Here is a 21,471-nt window from a genome sequence, read left to right on the forward strand (position 1 = left end):
CTCGGACCTGGGGGCTTGCTTTCTCATTTTCTGCCTCTCTCTCTCTCTCTTACTCTGTCCCTCAAATTAAAATGAATAAATAAGTAAAGTTAAATAAAATAGCTCTTTAAAAATAATTTAATCATGGCAGTAGAGAGAAAAACGATACAACATCTTCTTAATTTCTACTAGAAATAATGATGTATTTTCTGAGGACAGGAAGAAGGAAAAGTCTCTGCCCCACGGTTGCTTTTGAATGTTTCATGATCCAGCAAAATGTCTCCTACAGCCCAAGGAGAAAGCTCATTGGTTGTCCCAGCTGTCCTTTCAGCGGTATACTAGCTCAGCAGAGGCCCTGCAGTCTCTTGATGTCAGTATGCGAAAGGAGAACTATGGGTTAGAGGAACGTTGGTGGTACCAGAAGGAGAGAATGGCAGCAAGTAGAAGAGACAGTCTTAAAATCAGGTGAGTGGAAATCCATATTGGACGTATTTTTCTGTAGGTTTTCTATTGTACTCAACTATCACAAAAAGAACAGGAGACCCAATTTACTCCCATAGCATTTTGAGAACAAAAGCCATCTACATTATCATTTGAAAATATAAACTCAGTACCTAAGAAATTAGAATAAGCCACCTGGCCAGGGGGATTACCATGGAAATTACGACCTGTTTTTTTTTTAATCATTTTTTTAAATGCCAGAGTGTGTGTGTGTGTGTGTGTGTGTGTGTGTGTATGTAAGTGTGTGTGAGAGAAATCAAGAGTTCTAATGGGGGCCTGGTCATGTCACAATCCTTTTTTTTTTCTATTTCTACACGCTGTTAGGATCTTGGACAATTGTACATATGCATGGCACATAATTTTAAGCCTTTGGGGCTAAGATTTGAACCACGGTCAGTCATGTGAAATCCAGCTTTCTCTGTACAACACTTCATCACTGCACTGTAAAGCTGGCCCCACAGCCTGACTTATTAAGAGTATTTGGTTGAATTGATGGAATCATAATTACAGATCGAAAAAGAAAAATTTGGGGACCAGCAGATGGAGTAGTAGTTACATCACTGGACTCCCACATGGCCAACCAGGGTTCGAGTCCTGGACCTAGTGATTTGAAACTCATGTTGGGCACCTGTGTTTGTGTGTGTGCCCAAAATCCCAGAGGAGAATGGGATTGTAGTGTGGCCATTCCCCCTTGGGGGATGATTTCTCACATTCTATCTCTGTCTCTCTGTGTTTCTTTGGTGAATGCTCACACTCTATAGCAAAAATTACTCTCTCTAAAAAAAGTAAAAAGGAAAATCTCCTACTGGGAAAAAAAACAGCAACCTAACCTTGGAAGTTATACCCCTTTTGGTATATTCTATTCCTTAAGTGTGAATCCACTCAAGAGAAAGGATTACCCAAGGGCATGAAGACCAGAAGTCATGATTACCAAGTATCATTTTAGTAGCTGCCAACTACACATAACTAACTTGATGACCAATTGTAGTCTTTAGATTTAAGTCTAAATGACTTTTGCTTGTCTTCAAACACCAAATCCACCCTGAAATGATAAAGGTTCATCAACACTTGAGGCTATTAAAGAAACGAGTCTGTTGTGACTTCTTAAAAGTATTAAACATCTGGGGACCAGCAGTTAGTGTAATGGCTATGTCGCTGGACTCCCACGTAGTTGACTGCGGTTCAAGTCCTGGACCTGGTGGCTTAAACTCATGCCGGGTACGTGTGCGTGCATGCCCAAGATCCCAAGAGGAGAATGGAGGAGAAGGGATTGCGGTGTGGCCATCCCCCTGGGGAGTGATTTCTCGCTTTCTATCTCTCTGTCTCTCTCTGTCTTTCTGGCGAGCGCACATGCCCTATAGCGAAAACCTCTTCAAAAAAAATTATTAAAAAAAAGTATTAAACATCTGAACAGTTGAAAAGAGTTTGTCAAAAGAGACAACATTGGAACCAGCAGTTAGCGTAATGGCTATGTCGCTGGATTCCCACGTAGTCGACCGCGGTTCGTGTCCCGGACCCGGTGGCTTAAAACTCACGCCAGGCGCGTGTGCGTGCGTACCCAAGATCCCGAGAGGAGAATGGAGGAGAAGGGATTGCGGCGTGACCATCCCCCCTGGGGGGTGATTTCTCGCTTTCTGTCTCTATGTCTCTCTCTGTCTGTCTGGCGAGTGCACGCGCCCTACAGTGAAAATCTCTCCCCCCCCAAAAAAAAAATAAAAATAAAGAGACAACATTCTTTTGCATATATAAAATCCAAGACTGTGAACCTCATCAATTTCCTTCACATTGTATTCATGTTGGTAATTAATAAAAATAAAATGAATCTATTTTCCAAAGTAAAAACATGCGTATTAAGCACCTATAACATCTATGGGCCTTTACAAGGGCAAGAAAAAAAGTGATTCCCTCAGTCACTTGATTTGGTCATTGGAGCCTCCATACAGGCAGCAGAGATTCGAGTGCTGGAGTTCAGCTCCTCTCGGCACCTGCTCTAGACCTGATATGGGCTGTCCCCAGTGCAGTGTTGTATCCAGCGTGGATAGCACAGTGGGAAGGAGACCCAGTACAAGATGGTGTATTTTGCCCATCTGGTCTCTAAAAATTTTATTGCTTTGAAAATTTAATTCTCGTAGTTTGAAAGAAGGAAAATTCATATTTAGAAACTTGAAGCTATAGTGAATCAGGAAAAAGTGATATCTCGATTTCTGGGTGCTTCACATCTTACCGACCTGCATCCAGGCTTTGGATTGCTTGTAAGAGCTATGCAAAGAATGCAAAGTGGAGATTCTAACTTTTTAAATGGGAACTGAAGAAGGGCTGACACTTTCCCTTCACATACTTTGACATTATCATATAAACTTACCCTTTGTCTCCACCGGGGATCCAGACCTTGGCTTAAGCCAAATTCCCTACTTCATCTAACTTGCTCCTGGTTCTAGTTATTAAGCCAGAGATTTATTCTAAACACAGGTTGTCACTGCTTTGGTCTTCTTATCTCTGTCTCCAAAGCTAAGTTATACATTAGCAAGACCATTAAGGGGTGGGGTAAGATGAGAAGGCAGAATGTTTAACTTACTAGGAACTAGTGCAGGCCTCTGGGGTCACTCAAAGCCAGAAAGAAAGGAGCAAATTGAAGGTAGCTCTGTTTTCCTGCTGGCATCTGAGTAGAAAGGAGGTGTACAGGGGGCAGAAGGAGAAAGACTCGGGCCAACTCAGCTCTTCTGAATACTTCTGCTCTTCACCTAGGAGCCATAGACTGAGAGGCTCTCTGATTTCCACTCAGAGAAGAGAGTGCTGAAGAGCTAGAGTAGAGGAAATTAGTTCATTAGTGGGAGAAGAGAGACCAAATGCTGGGACTCAAAACAAATTTTTAAAGTCTATTTTCATATATACTGTATATGTAGAAGCTTTATGTCAGGTGATGAAGTGTGTGTGTGTGTGTGCGTGTGTGTGTGTGCATGCATATGCATGTGTGTGTGTGTGACTAGGCATGTGGGAAACTCGACTTTCACTTGTATTCATTTCTGTTTGGTAAGGCCAACATAGGAAGTTTACACTGAAAGTTTATTAGCTAGTTGTTTCCCTCTTTACAATGCAAGTCCTTAAACATGATTTTGTACTTCTCTCCAAACTAGAAGATAGTGCAGACCAGGGGCCAGTCAGTGTCATAGTGTCATAGTGACTAAGGTGGCTGGATCTCCCAAGACTGACTGCACTGTTCAAATTTCAACCTGGTGGCTTGATCAATATACATGTGCGCGCATGCGCAAAATCCCGAGAAGAAAATGGGGGAGAAGGGTTTGTGGTGCGGAGGGCTGCTTTCTCATTTTGTCTCTTTCTTTCTCTCTGGTGAGAACATGTGCCTTATAACAAATTTAAAAAAATAGTACAGAGCAGGATTTCAAAATTACCAGAACCTGCTTCTAATTTCTCACATAAATCCTCCTAATGTTCTCCATGTTTTAAACATTATCAACTCCACATTTTTGTAAGTAGGGTGCTAAAGTCATTTGGTTTGAAGAACCCAGAGGCTAGGGGCAAGAAGCAGGGGCCAGGAAGAACATGCTTAGAATCTGCTACAGAAAGGAATAAAAGAGAAAGGAATAAAAATGAAGTCCAAAGTTTTATGCTGACGAGATATATAAAAAGAGACTAAATTAAAAAAAATTATTACTGCATTTTCAATTTACACTGTATTAAATGATATAATTAATTAACTAATGAAATAGAGGAGATAATAAAGTGGCTGGATCCCACATGGCCTACTGTGTGGTTGAATCCCAGACCTAGCTTGAAAAGCACACCAGGCAATGTATACCTGTGTGCCTAAAATCCCAAAAGGAGAGAGAAATGGAGAAGGTATTATGGGATGACAACCCCTGGGGAGGGGTGCTTTCTCACTTTTTTATTCTCTCTCCCTCTGTCTCTCTTCGGCAAGCCCACACATCCTCTAGCAAATTTAAATAAGTAAATAAATAACATCAAGAAACATCAACAGAAAAAGAGAGATGTTATAGATATGTTATTTGCGGTCCTTATCCATTTGCCCTGAAATGTACTGTAACTATTAAAAGGGGCTGAGCAGCGGAAAAAAAAAATTCTGGAAGAAAATGGAAGAGAGAGGGGAGGACAACAAGTGTAGGACATGCCACATCATGTGACTGTATGCACTTTTTTTCAAGTACACCTGTTATATTTTTTTGTGGATAAAAAAGCATGCTTATGGTAAATACATATTAACAAAGACATTCCGTAATAACAAGTTAATTATTGTCAGAGTCCTTACTGAATTTTTGGCTCAATTTCTAACCTATTTAGCAAAAGTTAGACTTTATATAAATTGACATGCTGCAAATGGTTTGACGAAAGCAATCTCTCTGGGCCACCATGACATCTGGTTGTCAGTGTAGATATGAGGAACTTTTGGTTTGGGTCCTGGCTGAGCACATGCTTTCTTCCCAACTAGTACAACTGGGCTTGATCCTGAATGTCCTTCCCTGGAACTGGTCACAGAACTTTGTAAACTGAGAGTCTCATTTGGAATTGATAGTGCGTGTTCTGGGCAAAAGTAATACTAACATCAATTCCTCCAAAGAGTATGAAAGCAAGACTCATTTTTTCCTCTGTTAATGAACACGAGTAATTTTACAGTTTGGGAGCCTAAGTCCAACATTTAATGCAGAATTAAAATTTAGTATTGACAAATCTTCAAATATTTATTGAGTGTTTCTTAAGCACCAGGTGCTATTACAGGTGCTGTCAGGAGGAGGGAAATCGGAACGCATGATTTTGGCCCTCAAGAATCATCCATTCTGGTGGAGGCTGAAGTACACGCTGTACTCAGATATCCTAAATGGAGAAGATGAAAAGATGGCTTGAGAGCTTCCATGATCCTCCTGAAATTCTAAGTAAAAATACCGAGTGTGTGTGTGTGTGTGTGTGTGTGTGTGTGTATGTATAATTTTTTTCCCCAGGGGTGAATGTCAAGAGTTTTAAATCAGATATTTACCAGGGACTCATTTTCTAATAAATGTAACAACTTAAGTTCTATTTATTATTTATTAATCGTAAAAATGAAAATGAACACTTACTGTTACACCAGGATTTATATTAGCCACTTTATACTTGACTCATTTAATTGCTACAGTAATCCCGCGGGGAAGGTATTATGATTTTCTTTTTTTTACAGATATGAACTGAGAGAGAAGGTGATCTAGGGATACATGATTAATAAATGGCAGTTTGGGATTTGAACTTGGGTCTACTTGACAGCAAAAAGAGAGAGATAAGCACCCTCCGTAGGATCTGGCCATGTTGTGATCCCCTCCCCCAGTTCTCCAGCTGGGCATCTGTGCATGTGCCCAGTGCTTGCCAGGTTGATTAGGCTGGGGATTCAGATTGTGGTTGCCATGGGGGATCTGGTTTCTCTTGGGTAGCATATTACTGCTGCACCACAGAGCTGGTTTGAGTAAATTTTCTAATTTAGTGCTTAGGACATGAGATTTTGAAAATAGCAATACTGTTTTTTTTTTTTTCTTCTATTTTTTAGAGAGTTTTTTGCTATAGGGTGATTTGCTGGAGAGCTGGGGGAGCAGGGTTCAGGGCTGAGATCAGGTGCATCTCTGCCTCAATGCACTGGCCTAGTTCTAGACTAATTCTAAGGATGAATTCCATAGTTTCCGGTCTCCATCGCTCTCCTCAAGGGGCAGCAGTTGATCGGATTCCTCTGCTAGGATTGCTTTAGCTTGTTCAGGGAACCTCCAGAGTATAAAGCTGACCTGCAGACAAAGCTAAGCAGTTACAAAGTGGCACTACAGTGCCCTTGTTTGAGGTTATTATTTATTTTTCTGGTTGACAATCTGTTTTTTGGCACAGTTTCCTTCTTTTTAACTATAGTTGCCACAGCGGGTCTTTGCCTCTCAAAGTAGTCTCTGTACCTCTGTGTGGCCGTGCCCAATTCAGAGCCCCTGGGCATGTTGGGAGTCCTCAGACTAACAAGCGGTGCTGCTCCCTTGCCTGTTTCTGGGCCCGTGAATTATTCTCAGAGAGGGCATCTGTGGGCCTCCACCTATTTTGCTGTCCCTCCAAATGTGCTAACACAAGGCTAGATCTTTCAAACTTAACCTTCCTCTCCATTTTCCCATGCATTTCACTCAGCAAATGACAGGTGGACAGAAGTAATTAATTCAGAACAACTTCAACCTGTGTCAGGAAAAGTTGCTTTTTATTCACTAGGTATACCTGAGTTAAGCTTACATGAGGCTCATTTGAGGCATCTGTTCAGTAACTTGTTAGTAGGGTTCGACTGAATTCAATTATTTCTAAAAAACCAAAAAAGAAAAACTTCTTAAATTTAAGAAAAAGGGGGTCATATTAGGTAAGCCTGTGTGAATGATGAGTGATGGTACAGCATTTCCCTTCAACGTATGCCCATGCGCCAGGACCAGGAGGCGCCACGGTCAACTGGCATTTCCTCTTGGGGATGTAAGTCAGCTCTGCAGTCCTCAGCACTGTAAACTGGGTGGATGTTAGTTAAAATTCTCTCCAGTACTAATTATCTCTAAAATTAGAAATGCCATTTGCATCTGTTCACATGTAAATTTTAAAAGTATATATTTGGTTTAAGCTACTAATCCTTGCTTTTACTTCCAGTGATCCTTCTAGGGAAACAAACTTTCCCCTCTTAAAGACTCTGTAGTTTTAGTCTCTCTCTCTCTCTCTCTCATACACAAACACACACCTCTTGAGAGTCACGAAAGATGGGTTATTTACTCTTCCTTTCAAAAACCCTGCCATTTGAGTGGGAAAGACCTAATGCCTGGGACATCTGGGTCATGTGTTATTAGAAAGAGAATCTAACTGACTGCACTCGCTTTCCCCAACCTCTGGTAATAAATGCTTCTCTCCAAGACTTTCTGCTTTATTCTCTTAAAGTGATCCCTGACTATCATGAGAGACTCAGAGCACAGCTGACATTCAGAGGCATTTTTTATCCCAGGCAAAGGAGTAGCTACATCGTCTGGTAGGGAATCTGGACGATCATCAGTTCTGAAACAAGTTTGTCTGTTAGAGAGAGAGATTAGTTTTTTTTTTTTTTTTTTTTTTTTGCTATAGGGTGCATGTGCTCGTCAGAGAGAGACGGAGAGACAGAAAGTGAGAAATCACCCCCCAGGAGGGATGGTCATGCCGCAGTCCCTTCTCCTCCATTCTCCTCTTTGGACCTTGGGCACACACGCACACGCGCCCGGCATGAGTTTTAAACCACCGGGTCCAGGACGCGAACTGCAGTCGACTACGTAGGAGTCCAGCGGCATAGCCATTATGCTAACTCTGGTCCCTGAGAGATTGGTTTTGATGGGATTTTGCCATGGTGGGATTTTCCTGCCCCAGCCTCCCTGCCAGGTATGATCATGGGTGTGTACTACTGTGCCTGGAGCACTTGGGTTGAACTGGAAACTAAACTCAGGCCTCCTATGAGGCCCCAGACCTGCGCAGCAGTGTCTTAGCTGTGTGCACCACCACAGCTGAGTCAGATCGGCATTTTTGACAAATCGTTATTCACTAGGCATGGGAGCTATGCAGAAGGCAAGCTGTGGTAGCGAGGATTTTACTTTACCCTGCCAGGGTTGAGAAGGGCAAGAGAGACCTCTGGATGAGCCAGACTTTCCCACAGGCTGTGAGTGGTATTGGAAATCCTCTCCTGGTTACAGTGGGAAGCTTTACAACGAATACTCTAGTTCAAGTGGGTGGACTCAGGAAGCTGCATTTTCACTAAGCGCCCATTTGATTCTTAGGGAAGCTGCTCTTCACTGTCCTTACCATTAGCTAACCTTACATTATGCAGTCATCTGTCACTTGTCCTCTCTTGGTTCATTCCCTCCCCTCACCAGAATGTTCCATGCTGTAAGAAATTTGTCTTTTTGCTTATTGCTACATATATCCCCAGAATCTGGCACATAATATTGTTCAATAACATCTTCAATGGTTACTTATTAAGTATATTAAAGTCTGAAAAACAGTGCTCTTTGGAGATGTTGCAAAATATTGATGACTTGTCCATTTCTTATAATAAAATCTCCTTTTGCTATGTTGTGACAACGTACTTGTGAATATGTTTGAATACATGGAGGTGGGTGATAGGAAAGATTGTGATCAGTCACTTGACTGACCTGGGATTTCAGATATAAATTGGAGATAAAAGTGATATATCTGGATTTTAAACTAGACCATTTACGTCATGAACCTATGTTTTCTTAAACCAGTATTTCTGTTAAAACCAGACTTTCATTCTGTCTATTCATTAGAATAGTTTAAATAATTTCTATCAGGGTTTGACTATAAATCCACCTGAGTATTGGGAGTGGTTGGCAGAACCAGCAGATGGCATAATGGTTAAGTCGCTGGACTCCCACGTAGTCAACCATGGTTTGAGTCCCAGACCTGGTGGCTTAAGACTCATGCCAGGTGCATGTTCGTGCATGCATAAGATCCTAGGAGGAGAATGGATGAGAAGAGGTTATGTGTGGCCATCCTCCCTGTGGGGTGATTTCTTGCTTTTTGTCTCTCTGTCTCTCCAATAAGTATATGTGCCTTATAGCAAAAATCTCTTTAAAAAAAATGGGCTATATCATAGCAGTGAACCCTTATACTATAAATATGAGTTCTCTTTATTGGTTTGTCACACTGGGCAAAGCTTGATTATCCACCTAATCATTGTATAGTTTATCTAAGACTCAAATGAAAAGTTTATTCTTGAGTTTTATAAGATCCCAACAAAGGAAAATGAAGTGTTCTTTCGTCTACAGACCAAGCACAAGTATTAGGGTGGCCTGCCAAGCTCAAAGTAGAACAAAAATGTAACTGTTACAGCCAAGTTCAGTTATCATAAATTTAAATATGCATTCCTTCTACTCGAGAATGGCTTATTTCCGTCACTTAAAGGAAGAGCTGACTCTTCCATTGCAGACATGCAGCAGCCTTGGAAAAAAGCTATAAAGTAAATTAAAATACTCACAAGATATTTCCTACCCTATAAAATGTGCACCAGCTTCAAAATGTTTCCAGCATGTCTCATGATGAAGCTAAACAGAAAACCATGTAGCTATGGCCAAACTTAATTTCCAAGTTTACCTGTAAATAGTAACTCTCAACCAAAGAGATCAGACAAAGAATTACTGGACAGGAGAGAAAATCACTACATATTGCTTTAATAAGAAACATTTAAATAAAAAATAAAGAACAAAGAGAAGCACTAAGAAAGAAAGTAGAATTATCACTACACTGTGTCAGAACAACCTTTTTTTTTTTGAGAGGTTTTCGCTATAGGGCGTGTGCGCTCGCCAGACAGAGACAGAGAGAGAGAAAGTGAGAAATCACTCCCCAGAGGGGATGGCCACGCCACAATCCCTTCTCCTCCATTCTCCTCTTGGGATCTTGGGCACGCACGCACACATGCCCAGCGTGAGTTTTAAGCCACTGGGTCCGGGACGCGAACCGCAGTTGACTACGTGGGAATCCAGCGACATAGCCATTATGCTGACTGCTAGTTCCCAGAACAACCATTTTGATAAGAGTGTTTTTGGCATTTTGCTTTATGGTTGTGTCTACTGAAATCTTCTTTGGGTAGAGGTCATTTGATCAGGTCACCCTATAGTTAACAAGCAAGACTAGACTTAGAGATGAGACCATGCATGTCATCAAATATAATATGCTGCTTTTCTCAGTCATGTGGGGCAGATGCTGACATCCAAGAACCAGGACTGACTGGAGTCTTGAAGTGGTTGCCTGCTGAGAACTATCTGGATAGAAATGGAGTCCAGATCATTTGAATACCAACTCTTCAGGAAGCAAGAAAGAAGGTGGGAATTGCCTTATCACAACAGGCCAGAAGCTAGGAAGTAAGGAGCCTTGAAGACAATATAAGCACTTGGAAATATTACCTTGTAGGCAATATTAACTCTGATAGCTCCTGGTTACTTTAGTGGGTGAACAGTTTCACATGTCTTTGACTCTTTTTCTATCATTTTATTGTGGAAGTGAAGGAGAAGGAAGGAGAGAGTGAACATTTATCGAGTGTCTAGAATGCTACATATGTGTTCATAAAGTTCCCACATTCTCTTTCCTTGGGGTTTCTCTTAAATGCTCAGTAAATGTGACCTGAAGCTTCATCCTACAAGATTTTTATCTTCTGCAGTTTCTTCTTTCTTAGTAATTCTGACACTTCATTCTCTAATCTAATCTTCATCATTGCTTACCCTGGACTTCTCCAGGTATTTCTGCCTACATTTCTTGCCTTCTATAGACTCCTGCTGGCTTTCCTCACCTCAGCCACCCCAAGTGTGAACAAAGTCCCTACTCTTTTTCCCAGAAACCATAACTACTGCTTGTTTTTAGTGTATGACAAACTTTACAAATGGCTCGCAAATATACATAAGGCAACTACAATGCCAAGATGGGAAATTCAGACTGTAGATTAGATAGCTCTACTCCTGCCAACCATGAGTGGAACTTCTTCACAGGGATCAGCTGTTGCTACTTCCTTCCAAGCCACTAGTCTGCTACTCAGGTCAGAGGCCAGCCCAGACCCCTCAACTCTATATTCACTTGACTTAAGCTAGTTTTTCTCTCACATGTTCTTAATGTTCCAGATTAGCTTTTTCCATTACTGTGCAAAGAAGCCTACCTCCCTATTCTCTAGAATGTCTTCATTATAAAATAGGATTTGGCTTTTTGCTTTGAATAGCTAAATTTCTTCTTGAAATGCTCTTCTCAGAGTAGACCCTAGTGCAGTGGTTAAGCACTGTATATAGGGAGCTGAATTTTGCCAGCTGCAGTTTGAATTCTGGCCCACAGTGGCTTAAGAAACATGACAGGCTTGTGCACATGCATGCTCACAATCCTGATGGGATGGAGAAAGGACGGAAAAATGATTGTAGTGTGACTATAACCCAGGGTGCTTTCTCTTTCATGTGTGCTCCTCTCCCCCTTTCATGAGCACATAACACCCTCTGGCAATGGAGAAAAAAAAATGAAATACACTTCTCAGACAAAAGAGCCAACCCCCTCCAAAAGTACATTTTTGTGCAACAGATAAAAACTGCAGGGTAATAAATATATGTATGTATGTGTGTGTGTGTGTGTATTACATGAATAGTTGTATATATGTGGTACATATTTTCCATATTACTATATATATATAATATTCATGTCTATATGGCTATAATCTGACTATGTCTCCCCAAATTCATGTTTGGCAAACTTAAGATTAATCTCCAATGCAACAGTGTGGAGAAGTGGGCCCTAAGGGAGGTGTTTAGTCATGAGAGCGTTACCTTCATGAATAAATTAATGCTGCTGTGTAAATTAATGCTGCTATACAAGGGGCTTGCAAGGTGTGGTGCGCTTGCTTCTGCTCTTCATCTTCTACTTGCCTTCCCACCTTCTGCCATGTGGAGACACAGTAAGATTCAGTAGTAGATGTACTTTGACCTTAAGCTTCTTAGCCTCCACAGCTATGAGTAATACATTTCTGTTTCTTATAAAATAATTTCTCTTTCTTATAAAATACGAACCTCAGGTATTTTGTTATAGGAGCACAAAATGGGCTAAGACATAACATTATTTTATTATGTAAAATATTATAGCCCAGGTCCAGTCCTATGGCCTACTGGTTAAGGGAGCCGTGTCTACCTATGGTTCAAATCCAATCCCTGGTAGCTTCCAACACAATTGGAAAGTGTGCATGTGTGCCCCAAATTCCAGTAGGATGAAAAAGTAGAGGAGAAAGGATTGCAGTATGACCATGCTACAGTGCCAAGATATCTCTTACTTGCTCTTTCTTTCTCTCTGTCCTGTCTCTGGCAAGTACATATATCATCTGGAAGCTAAAAAATGTATTTATATAAAAATATGGTCCAGGGACTTGCAGGTGGCATCATGGTTAAGGTCTCTGGACTCCCATATGGCCAACCATAGTTTGAGTCCTGGAACTGGTGGCTTGCTTTCTCACTTTCCCTCTCTCTTTTGCTCTGTCCTTATCTGGTCAAATTAAAGTAAAGAAAGAAAGAAAGTTAAATAAAATAATTATTAAAAAAATATGGTCCAGATTTTTGACCTATTAAATTGCTTATTGTCTGCCTTCTCTTACTGTAATGTAAGCTTCATAGGGTGTGACTTTCTGTGTGTGTGTGTGTGTGTGTGTGTGCACGCGTATGTGAGAGAGAGACTATTGTATCCAAAACAGTGTTTGACACCTATTAGGCACTCAGTATGTGCTTGCCAAGTGAATAATTCTTATTTAACCCATGATATAAGACTATGAGATAAGTAGTATTAACCTCATTTTGCAGAAGGAAAAGAGAAATTAAAAGAGAAGTTAACTTTTCTAGGCTCTCATAGCCAAGAAGCACTAGAACACTTTTGATGAGCTTTGAAGCCAATGCTATTTCCGATACATTTACTTATTTTCATACTGTTTCACCATACTGTGTCCACCAGTATCTACCCTGTCTCAGTCATTTTATTTTATTTTTTCTCCTTAAGGGTTTTGTCTGAGCTTAACCAGACTTTTAAGGGGACTTTCTCAGGACAATAGTAGTGGGCGTGGAGATAAAGCCCTCAAGGAAAGGGAAACTGCAACAGACTGGAATCAGGACCATATAATCTAATGGTTTTGTCCTTTTAATAATTATTCCTTACTCGCTTCAATCCTAATCTTTGCTAATAACAAAACAAAATGCATAGTTCCTGGTAACCTTTTCCTAGGTTTCTGACATGAGTTTGTTCCATATTTGAGAGTTCTTTGTTCCCTCTTTTGGGTCCATAGCCTATTCTGGAAGAGCCGGTTGCATTCTAATAACCTGAAACAGCACACTTGGATGACTGACAGTGGAACAAATCTACAGCTGTGAAACCCAGGGGCACACCATGCAGAACTTGTATACTCAGAGGCCGCCCTGAGTTAAAAGCAGAAGAAACAGCAAGAGAGAAAAGAAGGGCTTAACAAGATCACTGCAGTCCCCAGATCATTTGGTGGTCTTACTAGCTTTGCTACTTACCACAGTGTCTAACTCCTAACAGATATGTAATAAATAGCCCATGGTTGATTAATGAATTTCCTTAATACTGAGTAGTTCCTTGTTTTTAAATATGCATAATATTTTGTTCTTAAGGATTTAGGACCTTTTCAAAGGAGTATAGAACTAGTAGCTTAATGGCTTCCCATCTAAAGAGTAAGCATCCTGACTTCATATGCCTGGGGTTCTGGAGGATGCAGAAAGGAGCTAAATTAGACAAAAATGTAAGAGACTGCCTAGCTAAAACTTCCTACAGTAACTGTGTATATGCTACTCTTCTCCTGGCATGAAACATTCCATTCACCTGCTCTAGACACATTTTGAATAGGAGTGGCCATCTTGTTAGGTGCCTTCCATCCTAGCCCTTTGGTTGAGAGTTTCACTTGAACTGAGTGAGGCCTGTCATCCTCCTCCCTTGTTTCTTTCTTTTCTATCTGAAACTGAAATGCTTGGTGGAGAACATTTTACTCCTCTCTGATTATGAAGAGGGACTTTGAGTGAACACAGGACCAGTGATGTCTAGATTCTTCCACCTAGAGAAGCTAATTTGTGAGAGCTGCTAGCACTGTTCCTAACAGCCACAAAGTGGAAACAATCCAAATGTCAGTCAACTGATGAACGCATAAATAAAATGTGGTGTAGTTATATGATGGAATAGTCTTTAGTCATGAAAAGAAATGAACTAATGACATGTGCAATAACATGGAAGAACCTAGAGAACATTATACTAAGTGATGGAAGCCTGTCACAAAGGCATACATATTGTATGATTCCAATTTGTATGTGCACTATCCAGAAAAGGCAAATATATTGAGACAGAATGTACATTAGTGGTTGTCTAGTACTAGGGGTGATAGCAAAGGGGTGCAATGTTAACTGGGAAAATGAAAATATTCTAAAATTGATTATTGTGATGGATACATAATTCTGTGAATACACTAAAGCCATTGAACTGTGTACTTTACATGAGTAAATTGAATGGCATGTGAATTATTTCTTAATAAAACAGTTTTAAAAATAAAGAAGCTGAGATAAGAGATGGATGGTGTTTGAGTCACTGACTCTAAACTTGTTACTTAAATTCTACCCTTGATAGTCTCAAAATTTGGTTTGATTAGCCAATAAAACCCCAATTCCTCCCTCTTTCTTTTTTTCTTTTCTTTTAAATGTTTTCTTAAATTAATTTCAGTTGGCTTTCTGTCACTTGCCATAACAGCGCTACTGTTACCAGGGGTTGTATTTAGGGGGAAGCGGGGATGTACCACCCTGTCAGAGGACTCTCAGCTTCTACTATCACAGGGACCAGCAGTTAGTGTAATGGCTATGTCGCTGGACTCCCATGTAGTCAGTTGACCGTGGTTTGCGTCCCAGACCCAGTGGCTTAAACTCACGCCGGGCGTGTGTGCGTGCGTGCCCAAGATCCCGAGAGGAGAATGGAGGAGAAGGGATTGAGGCGTGGCCATCCCCCCTGGGGGGTGATTTCTCGCTTTCTATCTATCTGTCTCTGTCTGTCTGTCTGGTGAGCGCACGCGCCCTATCACGGAAACCTCTCCAAAAAAAAGAATATACTATCACAGATAGTGATATCCTTACACATATGGATGTGATATAAATGTTTAAACCTTAACCTAAGGGATGGAGCTCTGCCCATAGGGGACTGAAACTGAAGGTCCTCTTCCTTCAACTCAAGTTTCTTTGATGGTATTGTGCTGAGTTATCTTTTTTTTTTTTTTTTTTGAGATTTTTGCTATAGGGCTTGTGTGCTCACCAGAAAGACAGAGAAAGACAGAGACAGAAAGTGAGAAATCATCCCTCTGAGGGGATGACCACGCCACCATCCTTTCTCCTCCATTCTCCTCTCAGGATCTTGGGCACACGCACACATGCACCCAGTGTAAGTTTAAGCCACTGGGTCCAGAACTCGAACTACAGTCGACTACATGGGAGTCCAGTGACATAGCCATTACACCAACTGCTGGTTCCTGGGCTGAGTTATCTATAAAATCCTACCTGAGAGATTTTATTTTTTTTCTAGTATTCATAATTTTTGTTAAAAAAATAGATGAATTTTATGAGCTGCCTTGAAAAACCAGATTATATTTATAAACTTGTAGATCTGGATATTTTGGGATGTTTTTACCAGTCTCTAGGTAGAGTTTTGTAAATTAAAGAACATTATGAACTCAAGCAAATGAAATCATTGGACATCATTGGATGATGACAAGTACAAAGGCTGGGTTCTGTGTCACCACTGACTGTACAGATAAGGCTTTTACATGCATACACACACACACACATACACACACACACTCACAACCATGTCTGTTCATAAAAATAGTTTGTGTTGCCCTCTATTCCTTAACTATTTCTGGCCTATCAGAGATTTAAAAGAAAAATGCTAGGGAATTTTCTTCTTTGTATAAAAAAATTCTGGGGGACTAGCAGGTGGTGGGTGGTTAAGGTGCTGAACTTCCACATGACCAACCATGGTTCAAGTCCCAGACCTGGCAGCTTACTTCCCCACTTACTCTCCTTGGTCAAATTAAAATAAATAAATAAATAAATACATAAATAAATAAATGAAATCAAACAAATAATTCTAAAAATATTGCTAAAAGGTGGGTGTGCCCACTGGAGAGAGACAGAGAGAGAGAGTGAGAGAGAGAGAAGGAGAGGGAAAGTGAGAAAGCACCTCCCATGGGGAATAGTCACACCACAATCATTTCATCTCTAAATCTCCCTCCCCTCAAGATTTTGAGCATGCACACACATGTACCTGTTGTGTGCCTCTGGGTCTAGGAATCAAACCATGCAGTCAGTAATGTGGGCTCCAGCCATCTTAACCACCATGCTGCAAGCTGGCTTCGCTGGAGAATTTTCCATTGTACCATTTAAATATTTGAAACACTGTGTGATGCAGCAAAACAGTTATGTTTTAGCTATAGTAGAACACATTTACAGCAGTGCTTCTCAAACTATAGCCTTCATCATAATCACCTGAGGGCTTTTTATAACACATATTGTAGGACCCCATTCCCACGGTTTCTCACTCAGCCAGAAAGGGTAGGCCTGAGAATGTGCATTACTGACACGCTCCCAAGGTACATTGATGCTGGAGACCACTCTTCAAGAGCCATTGGCTTACTATGGTTTTATATGTTTTATCTGCTTGAGTGCTTCACTTCTAAAAACTGATATTAAATTTGGAACCTAACATTTGTTATAGTTTAGAATTGGAATTTGATCCAGTGACTTGGAGCTCATTTCTCATTCTTAAGGCCCCAGTTTTAAATTAAATGGTTATCATTTTAATTTTTAAATGTTCCATTGCAAACATCAGTTTTGGTCCAATTCAGTGCTTGTGCTTTCCACATCAGTTTATTCCCAACATCATTACAGTCCTTGAGGGACAGTTGAAAATGTAAATTCTCGATTGAGTAGAATCTGGCAAAGAAAGGGGAGGAGTGGGTGGAGTGGCTGGACTCTAAACTATCAACTGCACGGCTATCTAAAAATAAGTCCTCTCAGGCAAGAAGAGTGGCTTAGAGATAAAAACTAGGGTGATTAAGAACTGTTCTCAGAATTGCATCTGAGCTATATGAGTTTTCACGTGACACTTCCTTTTTTTCCTCCGCTGGGAGAAGAGAAATGTGCTGAGATACCAAAATACCAAGCTTCATGTGACTTCAAATAAATTAGGAGAAAGAGCAAGTCAGCACAGGGGAGACAAGGAATTTCAGTGCCCAGTTTAAAAATATTTTGGCTAAGCTTATTTAGCCCTCTATAAGAGCAATGTTCTGTGCACGTGTAGTATGTAGAAACACATACATACATTTAAATACATGTGCCTGTGTCTTTTATCAGAACTTTGGGTCTTTTAAAAACATGCAACATAATGTGTATAGAGAGTTGCACATATCATAAATGTATAGCTTAAAAATTCAAGACTGAACACATCTATGTAATTAGCATGTAGATAAGGAAGATGTTATTACCACTTTCCTAGAGACATCCTTATGATCTCTCTGCTATTTTCTCCTAGGATAACTACTAGCCAGTCTTCTGACAGCATATACATTTTTAATTTTTTCCTTTTATTGGCTTCTCAGAAAAGTTACGACGTATTTTTCTATGCGAAAATGTGTCATGACTCTTCTGATCCTTCACTATATAAATAGATCACACAGTATATGTCCTTTTATGTCTCTCTTCTTCCATTTTTCAGAAAACAAAGAAGCCCTAGTGTGTTTTAAAGCTTTAATTTTATAATCGAAAAAGTAATAGGTGCCCATCTTTTAACTGGATTGGTAATTTTTTTGCAGGGAAGCTGGCTGAGTTCCCTATATATTTTGGTTATCAATCCCTTATCCGAGGGAAAGTTTGCAAATATATTCTCCCATTCTAAGGGTCATTTCTTCACTCTAATTATTTTTTTTTTTGCTGTACAGAAACTTTTTAACCTGATGTAATCCCACTTTTCTATTTTGGGGATTATTGCTGTGCTTTGGGGGAGTCTTATTTAAGAAGTCTTTGACTAGTAATATGACAATGTATATGATTTCTTTGACTAGACTAATGTACAGGGTATTCATGCTGAGAAAATTAATTTTCATTGTTATAAAGATATACAGTGATTGAATGTAAAAAAACAAGAAAAAGTAAAAGAAAGAAAAAGTAATATATGTAGTGAAATTCTATAAAATGTAAACAATGCCTAAGCATATAAAATAAACATATTTGTTCAACTTAGTAATAGATCATTTATTCCCATTGGTGTACAATTCCATTGTGCAGACTTATCATAATATGTTTATAGATTACATTGCTGATGGACATTCAATAATCTCCATACTATGGTTTGGACAATGATGGTTTGTCCCCAAAGACTCATGTTCTGGAAGATGGGTCTCTAGTGTAATTGCTTTTGGAGGGGGTGAGAACTTCAAGATGTAGAGCCTAATGGCAGGGCATAATTCAATTGGCTAGGAGCATGGGAAGGACAAACAGAAGAAGTAAAAAAGTCTATTTCTCTCTCTTTTTCTCTCCATCTTCAAATGGTTTCTGACCTGCCTGCTTTTCTTGAATGTGTTGTGTCAATATCAGAGGTCAGTCAGTTGCTGGACCCATGCTCTTTGACATCCCAGTCATCAGAATTGTAAGTCAAATTTCTTTTTGTTATAAACAACCTAGTCTCAGATATTTCTGCTTAATAGTATTAATTATGAACTAACAGAGGAATTTGGCATTGCCAAGATTCTGGTGAAGGCTAAGAACTGTTTAGGAATGAACTGAAAATTTTCAGAAATTGGTTTTGTGGTTATGATTAAAGTGCTAATAAAGATATGGCTAATAGAAGCCATTGTGAGATGTTAGATGGAAATATGGAAATTATTAAAAGTTGGAAGAAGAGCCACCCTTTTAATGGAGTAGCAAAGAATTTGAGTACTCCATGTCTATGTCCTAAGTCATTGTGAAACTCTGAGCTTAAGAATGGTGATCTAAGCTTTCTAGCAGAAGAAATTTCTAAACAAAAAGTGCTTAGTCTGCAGCTTGGTTGCTTCTAACTGTGTTCAGTGAAATTCAAGTAGAAATGAAAGTATGGCAGTCTGTGAAGATTTTAGCACTGATGGAAAGTCAGATGCTAATAAGTAGAACAATTGGAGAGAGTGCCCAAGAACATCTCAGAAATCTTCAGGGATGCTTCTCTCATCACAAGCTTAGAGGCCAAAGAGGGAAGGGTTCCTAAAAAAAGAGTCATAGGTGGGCTTATAGTTTGGAGAATCCTTGAACTCCCTGAATCCCTGTGCAGCAACCAGTAGTTCCAGCTATGACTCAAGAGACCTAGGTACAGATCAAGCTAATCTGAAGGGTGCAAACTGTGGGCCTTAGAAGAAACAGCAGTAATAGCACATGAGACCACATATGGGGCTAATTTGGCATGTGTACAGAGTGTAAAAGCTGTGGGAGCATGGCAGACTCCACTTAGATTTCAAAGGATGCATCAGGGTGGAGCTTCCGAGAGCCCTCACTAGGGCAACATTAAGTAGAAATGTGAGGAAAGAGCTGAGGAAACCCACTAGGAGAGCTATGCCTTATAGAGCCACAAGGTCTTTTAAAAACATGCAACATAATGTGTATAGAGAGTTGCACATATCATAAATGTATAGCTTAAAAATTCAAACAGCATATACATTTTTAATTTTTTCCTTTTATTGGCTTCTCAGAAAAGTTACGACGTATTTTTCTATGCGAAAATGTGTCATGACTCTTCTGATCCTTCACTATATAAATAGATCACACAGTATATGTCCTTTTATGTCTCTCTTCTTCCATTTTTCAGAAAACAAAGAAGCCCTAGTGTGTTTTAAAGCTTTAATTTTATAATCGAAAAAGTAATAGGTGCCCATCTTTTAACTGGATTGGTAATTTTTTTGCAGGGAAGCTGGCTGAGTTCCCTATATATTTTGGTTATCAATCCCTTATCCGAGGGAAAGTTTGCAAATATATTCTCCCATTCTAAGGGTCATTTCTTCACTCTAATTATTTTTTTTTTTGCTGTACAGAAACTTTTTAACCTGATGTAATCCCACTTTTCTATTTTGGGGATTATTGCTGTGCTTTGGGGGAGTCTTATTTAAGAAGTCTTTGACTAGTAATATGACAATGTATATGATTTCTTTGACTAGACTAATGTACAGGGTATTCATGCTGAGAAAATTAATTTTCATTGTTATAAAGATATACAGTGATTGAATGTAAAAAAACAAGAAAAAGTAAAAGAAAGAAAAAGTAATATATGTAGTGAAATTCTATAAAATGTAAACAATGCCTAAGCATATAAAATAAACATATTTGTTCAACTTAGTAATAGATCATTTATTCCCATTGGTGTACAATTCCATTGTGCAGACTTATCATAATATGTTTATAGATTACATTGCTGATGGACATTCAATAATCTCCATACTATGGTTTGGACAATGATGGTTTGTCCCCAAAGACTCATGTTCTGGAAGATGGGTCTCTAGTGTAATTGCTTTTGGAGGGGGTGAGAACTTCAAGATGTAGAGCCTAATGGCAGGGCATAATTCAATTGGCTAGGAGCATGGGAAGGACAAACAGAAGAAGTAAAAAAGTCTATTTCTCTCTCTTTTTCTCTCCATCTTCAAATGGTTTCTGACCTGCCTGCTTTTCTTGAATGTGTTGTGTCAATATCAGAGGTCAGTCAGTTGCTGGACCCATGCTCTTTGACATCCCAGTCATCAGAATTGTAAGTCAAATTTCTTTTTGTTATAAACAACCTAGTCTCAGATATTTCTGCTTAATAGTATTAATTATGAACTAACAGAGGAATTTGGCATTGCCAAGATTCTGGTGAAGGCTAAGAACTGTTTAGGAATGAACTGAAAATTTTCAGAAATTGGTTTTGTGGTTATGATTAAAGTGCTAATAAAGATATGGCTAATAGAAGCCATTGTGAGATGTTAGATGGAAATATGGAAATTATTAAAAGTTGGAAGAAGAGCCACCCTTTTAATGGAGTAGCAAAGAATTTGAGTACTCCATGTCTATGTCCTAAGTCATTGTGAAACTCTGAGCTTAAGAATGGTGATCTAAGCTTTCTAGCAGAAGAAATTTCTAAACAAAAAGTGCTTAGTCTGCAGCTTGGTTGCTTCTAACTGTGTTCAGTGAAATTCAAGTAGAAATGAAAGTATGGCAGTCTGTGAAGATTTTAGCACTGATGGAAAGTCAGATGCTAATAAGTAGAACAATTGGAGAGAGTGCCCAAGAACATCTCAGAAATCTTCAGGGATGCTTCTCTCATCACAAGCTTAGAGGCCAAAGAGGGAAGGGTTCCTAAAAAAAGAGTCATAGGTGGGCTTATAGTTTGGAGAATCCTTGAACTCCCTGAATCCCT

General features: G+C 39.7%; 1 long non-coding RNA gene across 1 annotated transcript; it reads left to right on the forward strand.

Annotated features, from left to right (window-relative positions):
* Positions 1–358: 358 nt before the first annotated feature.
* On the forward strand, positions 359–13,930 carry LOC114006337 (uncharacterized). The gene is made up of 3 exons (XR_003548070.1): positions 359–444; positions 10,203–10,337; positions 13,304–13,930. It is a non-coding gene; the product is annotated as an uncharacterized LOC114006337 (long non-coding RNA).
* The last annotated feature ends 7,541 nt before the right edge of the window (positions 13,931–21,471 follow it).

This window comes from Tupaia chinensis, unplaced genomic scaffold (genome assembly GCF_000334495.1).
Source record: "Tupaia chinensis unplaced genomic scaffold, TupChi_1.0 Scaffold147123_1, whole genome shotgun sequence".
In the NCBI taxonomy this organism is placed as follows: Eukaryota; Metazoa; Chordata; class Mammalia; order Scandentia; family Tupaiidae; genus Tupaia; species Tupaia belangeri.